Here is an 8701-nt window from a genome sequence, read left to right on the forward strand (position 1 = left end):
GTGTTGAACTATAGTCATAGTGTTAAAAAAAATCACAGTATGTTAAAAAAAAGCCATAGTGTACAAAGTGTGTACATAGTGTGTAGTATAATTACAAAAAAAATCATGAAAAAACGCCATTACATAGCATGCCGTCAAAAATTGGAAAACAGACATAGTATAGCATGTCGTCCGAAATCATGAAAATATGCCATGGTACAGCATGTTGACTAAAATAATTGAAAAAATGCCACAGTATACCATATCATGCAAAATCATTAAAGAACGTAATGGTATAGCATTTCTTCTGAAATCATGAAAAAACGCCATAGTATAGCATGTCGTCCAAAATCATTGAAAAACACCATAGTATAACATGTCGTCCGAAGTCACAAAAAAATGTCATAGTATAGCATGTCGTCTGAAATCATAAAAAGATGTCATAGTATAGCATGTTGTCTGAAATCATAAAAAGATGTCATAGTATAGCATGTCGTCCAAAATCATTGAAAAACGTCATAGTATAGCATGTCGTCTGAAATCATGAAAAGATGTCATAGTATAGCATGTGGTCCGAAATCATGAAAAAAATTTCATAGTATAGCATGTCGTCTGAAATCATGAAAAAACGTTGTAGTACAGCATATTGTCTGAAATCATGAAAAAATGTCATAGTATAGCATGTGGTCCGAAATCATGAAAAAAACGTCATAGTATAGCATGTGGTCCGAAATCATGAAAAAATGACTTAGTATAGCATGTCGTCCGAAATCATGAAAAAATGCCACAGTATACCATATCATGCGAAATCATTAAAAAACGTCATAGTTTAGCATGTCGTCCGAAATCATGAAAAAACGCCATAGTATAGCATGTAGTGCAAAATCATGTAAAAAATGACATAGTATAGCATGTCGTCTGAAATCATGAAAAAATTCCATAGTATAACATATTGTTCGAAATCTAGCATGTCGTCCGAAATTATGAAAAAATGCCGTAGTATACCATATCATGAAAAAACATCATAGTATAGCATGTCATCCAAAATCATGAAAAAACATAATACTATAGCATGTGGTCCAAAATTATGAAAAAATGCCATAGTATAGCATGTCGTGCGAAATCATGAAAAAACGTCATAGTGAAGCATGTCATCCGAAATCATGAAAAAACGTTGTAGTACAGCATATTGTCCGAAATCTTAAAAAAAATGCCATACTATAGCATGTAGTGTGAAATCATGAAAAAATGCTATATTATAGTATGTCGTCTGAAATCATGAGAAAACGTCATAGTATAGCATGTCGTCCGAAATCATGGAAAAATCCCATAGTATAGCATGTCGTGTGAAATCATTGAAAAAACGTAATACTGTAGCATATGGTCTGAAATCATGAAAAAAAGGTCACAGTATAGCATGTCGTCTGAAATCATGAAAAAATACCATAGTATAGCATTTCGTGTGAAATCATGAGAAAACGTCATAGTATAGCATGTCGTGTGAAATCATGAAAAAAAGACACAGGATAGCATGTCATGCAAAATCATGAAAAAACGTCATAGTATAGCATGTTGTCCAAAATCTTGAAAAAATGCCATAATATAGCATGTCGTGTGAAATCATGAAAAAAAGTCACAGTATAACATGTCTGAAATCACTGAAAAACACCATAGTTCAGTGCGTCGTCCGAAATCATGAAAAAATGTCATAGTATAGCATGTTGTCCGAAATCATGAAAAAATGCAATAGTATAGCATGTACTCCAAAATCACGGAAAAACATCATAGTATAGCATGTCATCTAAAATCATGAAAAAAATTTCATAGTATAGCATGTCGTGGTGAATCATGGAAACGCCATAGTATACCATCTTGTCCGAAATCATTGAAAAACGCCATAGTATAGCATGTCGTGCGAAATCTTGAAAAAATCCCATAGTATAGCATGTCATGTGAAATAATGAAAAAATGCCATACTATAGCATGTTGACCAAAATCATTGAAAAACGTAATACTATAGCATGTCATGTGAAATAATGAAAAAACGTCATAGTATAGCATGTCGTCGGAAATCTTGAAAAAATGCCATAGTATAGCAGGTTATGTGAAATCATGAAAAAACGCCATAGTATAGCATGTCGTCCGAAATAATTGAAAAAATGTCATAGTATAGTATGTCATGCGAAATCATGAGAAAGGTCATAGTATAGCATGTCTTCCGAAATCATGAAAAAAAATCATAGAATAGCATGTCGTCCTTAATCATGAAAAACGTCATAGTATAGCATGTCGTCCGAAATCATGGAAAAACGCCATAGTATAGCACGTCGTCCGAAATCTTGAAAAAATGCCATGGTATAGCTTGTTGTGTGAAATCATCAAAAAAAGTCATAGTATAGCATGTCGTCCGAAATCTTGAAATAATGCCATAGTATAGCATGTTGTGTGAAATCATGAAAAACGTCATAGTATAGCATGTCGTCCGAAATCATGAACAAACCCTATAGAATAGCATGTCATGCTAAATCATGAAAAAATGTCATAGTATAGTATCTTGTCCGATATCATGAAACAACGTCATAGTATACCATGTCGTGCGAAATCATGGAAAAACGTTATAGTATAGCACGTCCTCCGAAATCATGACAAAACGCCATAGTATAGCATGTTGTCCGAAATCACGAAAAAACATCATAGTATAACATGTTGTCCGAAATCATGGCAAAACGTCGTAGTATAGGTTGTCGTCCGAAATCATGAGAAAACATCATGGTATGGCATGTCGTCCGAAATCATGAAAAAACGTCATAGTATAGCATGTTGTCCGAAATCCTGGCAAAACGTCGTAGTATAGGTTGTCGTCCGAAATCATGAGAAAACGTCATGGTATGGCATGTCGTCCGAAATCATGAAAAAATGCCATAGTATAGCATGTCATGTGGAATCATGAAAAAAAGTCATAGTATATAGCATGTCATCTGAAATGATTGAAAAATGGCATATTTCAGTATGTCGTCCGAAATCATGAAAAAATGCCATAGTATAGCATGTCATGTGGAATCATGAAAAAAAGTCATAGTATATAGCATGTCATCTGAAATGATTGAAAAATGGCATATTTCAGTATGTCGTCCGAAATCATTGAAAAAAATGCCATAGTATAGCATGTCGTGTGACATCATGAAAAAGTGCCATAGTATAGCATGTCGTGCGAAATCATGAATAAATGTCCCATTATAGCATGTACTCAAAAATCATGGAAAAACATCATAGTATACCATCTTGTCCAAAATTGGGAAAAAAAACACCATAATATAGCATGTCATCTAAAATCATGAAAAAATTTCATGGTATAGCATGTCATGATAAATCATGGAAACACGCCAAAGTATAGCATGTTGTTCCAAATCATCATAAAATATCAAAGTATAGCATGTCGTCCAAAATTATGAAAAAAACGTCATAGTAAAGTATGTCGTCTAAAAATCATTGAAAAACGCCGCCGTACAGCATGTCGTCCGAAATCATGAAAAAATGCCATAGTATAGCATGTTGTACAAAATCATGAAAAAACGTTATAGTATTGCATGTCGTGCTAAATCATGAAAAAACGTCATAGTATAGTAAGTCGTCCGAAATCATGAAACAACGTCATAGTATAGCATGTCGTCCAAAATCATGAAAAAGATGTCATAGTGAAGCACGTCGTCCAAAATCACTGAAAAACGCCATAGTATATATAGCATGTCGTGCAAAATCATCAAAGAACCTCACAGTATAGCATGTCGCCCGAAATCATGAAAAAATGTCATAGTATAGTATGTTGTGCAAAATCATGAAAAAAACATCATAGCATAGCATGTCGTGCGAAATCATGAGAAAAGTCATGGTGTAGCATGTTGTTCAAAATCATGAAAAAATGTTGTAGTATATCATGTCATCCAAAATCACGAAAAACGTTATAGTATAGCATGTTGTCCGAAATCATTGAAAAACCTCATAGTATAGCATGTTGTCTGAAATCATTGAAAAACGCCATTGTATAGCTTGTCTTACGAAATCACTGAAATACGCCATAGCATAGCATGATGTCCAAAAACATTGAAATACGCCATAGTATAGCATGTCGTCCGAAATCAGGAAAAAACGTCATAGCCTAGTATAGCATGTCGTGCAAAGTCATGAAAAAACGAAAATAGTATAACATGTCGTCCAAAATCATGAAAAAAAGTAATACTATAGCATGTCGCCAAAAATCATGCAAAAATGTCATCATGTAGGATTCCGCCCAAAATCGTGAAAAAAAGTCGCAAAATACAAAAAATGTCGTAGTATAGAACGTTGTCAACAATCATGAAAAGACATCATGGTATAGCATGTCGTCCGAAATAATGAAAAAAATAACTACAGACTGCAAACTTCATCTCAAAGCTTTTTTTTATTGCAGTTGTGTGAATAATTAGTTCAACAGAATTATCCTACTGGTATGATCATACAAATGGTTAAATCAGACAGTTATGTTGATTTAGAGAAAATATGGAAATAAATATCATACCTTGCAGCTTAGACTGAAAATACGTAGATATTATTTAAAAGCCATATCGCCCAGCCCTATATCACAGATATTCTATTCAATTAAATTAAATCCAATTTTATTCATAAAGCCCAATATCACAAATCACAATTTGCCTCAGAGGCTTTACAGAGTATGACATCCCTCTGTCCTTAGGACCCTCACAGCTGATCAGGGAAGACTCCCCAAAAAAGAAACAAAAAACCTTTAATGGGTTAAAGAAACGGTAGAAACCTCAGGAAGAGCAACTGAGGAGGGATCCCTCTTCCAGGACGACAGACGTGCAATAGATGTCGTACAGAACAGATCAGCATAATACATTAACACTAATCCATGTGACACAAAGAGACATAAAGACAGACAGAGACAGAGAGAGATGCAGGACAGACGGTAATGACAGTAGCTTACAACAACATTAATTTAAGTAATAATATTATAATAATAATTACGGCTATTGTGGTACAACATGTTCCAGGTATATATTGATAGTGTATGTGACAATAATCATATGTGTATAATAACAGTAGAAGTGTGACTAATAACAGCAGCAGCAGGAGGCATCTGGCAGGACCACGGCAGCAGCACAACCACACACGTCACACTATCCAGGCACCGCTGTGATATACGTTAACCTGCAAGATAGCGGAGCACAAAGGCTCCGGAGAAAAAGCCGAGTCAGTGACATGCAGTACAGCCGAGTTATTGACACGCAGTAGAGCCCAGATAGTGACATGCAGTAGAGCCCAGTTCGTGACATGCAGTAGAGGAGAGTTAGAAACATGCAGTAGAGCCCAGATAGTGACATGCAGTAGAGGAGAGTTAGAAACATGCAGTAGAGCCCAGATAGTGACATGCAGTAGAGCAGAGTTAGAAACATGCAGTCGAGCCCAGATAGTGACATGCAGTAGAGCCCAGATAGTGACATGCAGTAGAGGAGAGTTAGAAACGTGCAGTAGAGCCCAGATAGTGACATGCAGTAGAGCCCAGATAGTGACATGCAGTAGAGCCCAGATAGTGACATGCAGTAGAGCAGAGTTATAAACATGCAGTAGAGCCCAGATAGTGACATGCAGTAGAGGAGAGTTAGAAACATGCAGTAGAGCCCAGATAGTGACATGCAGTAGAGGAGAGTTAGAAACATGCAGTAGAGCCCAGATAGTGACATGCAGTAGAGCAGAGTTAGAAACATGCAGTAGAGCCCAGATAGTGACATGCAGTAGAGGAGAGTTAGAAACATGCAGTAGAGCCCAGATAGTGACATGCAGTAGAGCAGAGTTAGAAACATGCAGTAGAGCAGAGTTAGAAATGTGCAGTAGAGCCCAGATAGTGACATGCTGTAGAGCTGAGTTAGAAACATGCAGTAGAGCCCAGTTAGCCCCTAACTTTTGGACCAGCCCCTCCAAAACAAGCCTGAGCCAGCCCTAACTATAAGAATTATCAAAAAGGAAAGTTTTAGAAGTTAAGTCTAGAAGTTTAATATGAAGTGTGCGCTGCACATGTGAGCATTTGTGATGATGGCCTCCGTTCAGTCCTTTGGTCTTATCACATTTAACCATAGTTGTCTTTGTTTTTGTTGACGGGCAGTGGTGGCTGGTTTTGAGCCATGACTCCTTCTATTCTGGCTCCAATAACACAACAAGACAAACACATTTTAAGACTCCTACATAGCCTACAGCCCTGTGGGGGAGAGGCAGCTTTACTTCCAGATGATAAAATGACATCATTGTGACGTCGGCCCTAAAAGAGCCTATTGTTTTTCCTCTAGCTAAGCCCCACCCACCAAAAATATCATACTGACAGTAAAACGCTTCTTGGATGGCCCTTCTGGAATTTTCCCACTGTCTTCCCGTAGTCCTTCTGCCTCCATTACTGCTCCTCTCACATTCATTCATTCATTTATTCGGATCTCCATTAGCTGTGACCAAAGCCACAGCTATTCTTCCTGGAGTCCACCCCAAACACTGTGCTTTATACATTACAATCACATTAACAACGACCACAACAACAGTAACAATAACAACACAACACAACACTCAAGACAACAATGTAATGCACACTGTGCGCTGCTGCTTTATAATTGTTTCCAGACTGCAGTGCTAAGTTGTAAGGCACAGCGTCTTTGTTAATGGCCTCTCAGATGGTTCTGGTAATCCACGGTTTCTGATTGTGGAGTGATTTAACTGTGGTTTGGGGCAGAATGTATTGTACACCATAAAATGTATGGTATAGTACAACAGATCCAGGGGGACAGTGCTGTGGTAAACATCCCAAAATACCAAACAAACCACAAGAATGTATTACAGCAGCATTTGGCACAGCACCGCAGGAGCATGAGGCACTGGTACCACAGAAGTTAGATTGTATTTTACGACAGGAAATAGTCGTACCAGAATGCCCCCAGGAAACAGTCTGACACAGTTAATATCCTCCAAGATGTCCTGACCATCGTCTGTCACTGTGACCAGTCAGGGCGTGTCCTGCAGACAAACAGGAAGTGGGTAATCAGAACAGTGTGATTTAGAGAAGTGTTGTTTTTCCTCTTTTCTGGAACATTTTCATATGCACACAGTTTCACACATGGAGAAATGGTGTGCATTAACGGGAACACTGGAACTACTTCACTAAAAGTAATGGATTACAGTTAAAATAGATAGCTGATGGATGAATGGCTGAAACACATCAGGGGCCAACTCTCAGCCAAAACACTGCCACAGCTTTATCGTTCTGTTATCATGTGTTGTAAACCTTTTATTCATTATTATTTTTGTTTGTTTTGAAAATTGGTGTATAAATAAAGTTTTTATTAGCACAATTACTATTTCTTATTAAATGTTTATAATCAAAAACTAATTAGGGAGGCTCAAAATATGTCATTTTGCTTTATTCGATTCACGTGGGTATGCATCAACACCACCCAGTGTTTAAAGAGGAGGAGGAGGAGGAGGAGGAGGCTGGGTGAGTCACGTGTCTCTCTGTGGATGAAAAACTTCTCCGCGGCACGTGAAGCTGCAACAAACTGATCACATGGATCGATCAGGGATCGGTAGGACAGACAGATGAAGAGAGAAAGGAGCCGCGAGGAGCCTCAAAGTTACCGCGACATTTCGGCTGTCTCGGCCATGAAAACATCTGCAGACTGAAGTTGTGCTTGTTTCCATCAGAGTGAAGAGTGACTGCGGCACGGTGAGAAAAGCACACACACACACACACACATTATGTGGTGATGGGTAAAAGTACATCATAAAACAGATTCTGTGACAATAAACTGGAAAACAGAGAAAACAGAAAAGTAAATAGAAAGTAGAAAAGTGAAAGTGTGTAAACTAGAATACAATGTCAGTTCTGAATAAAATGATCCTTCATACTTCCAAGAGAAAGGACGTCTGATGTTATATTTTGTCAAATATATAAACACATAAATATATTGACTGATTTTTAATATAAATGGAATAAAATGACTGATTCACTTCAGCTGGACTAAATGCAGAGTTAGTAGTTTTATTGAGCGAGAAATCAATAATTCAAAGGCTATAATGTGAAGTTTGATTATATGGAATGAAATTTAAATATATGGAATGAATATTAATATAGAATAAAAGTTTGAAAACATGGAATAAAACTTAAATACATAAAATGAAAGTTTGAAAATACAGAACATATATGGATACATGACCCAATATATAGAGAGAAACTTGAACATATAGAATAAAAGTTTGGACATATGGATTGGATTGACTTTTGGACATTATCTTGGAGCTGGCACCATCTTGTGTTAAACAGCGCCCACAAGGGGGCGCCACAGTTTCTTTTTACCTTTGTGACTGAACTTCCTGTCAGGTTCTGTCTGATGGTTACCTGGGTACATGTTTTTCAAGTATTAAGATATTTTCAGTCTCAGAAATTGGAAATAAAAAAACTCTCTGGTCCTGACCCTGTTTGGACCTGGTCCTGGTGTATTTGACTCTGGTCCTGGTCCTGGTGTATCTGACCCTGCTTGACCCTGGCCCTGGTCCTGTTTGGACCTAGTCCTGGTGTATCTGACCCTGCTTGACCATGGCCCTGACCCTGGCCCTGTTTGGACCTAGTCCTGGTGTATCTCACCCTGCTTGGCCCTGGCCCTGTTTGGACCTAGTCCTGGTGTATCTGACC

Source organism: Epinephelus fuscoguttatus, linkage group LG20 (genome assembly GCF_011397635.1).
Source record: "Epinephelus fuscoguttatus linkage group LG20, E.fuscoguttatus.final_Chr_v1".
Classification (NCBI taxonomy): Eukaryota; Metazoa; Chordata; class Actinopteri; order Perciformes; family Serranidae; genus Epinephelus; species Epinephelus fuscoguttatus.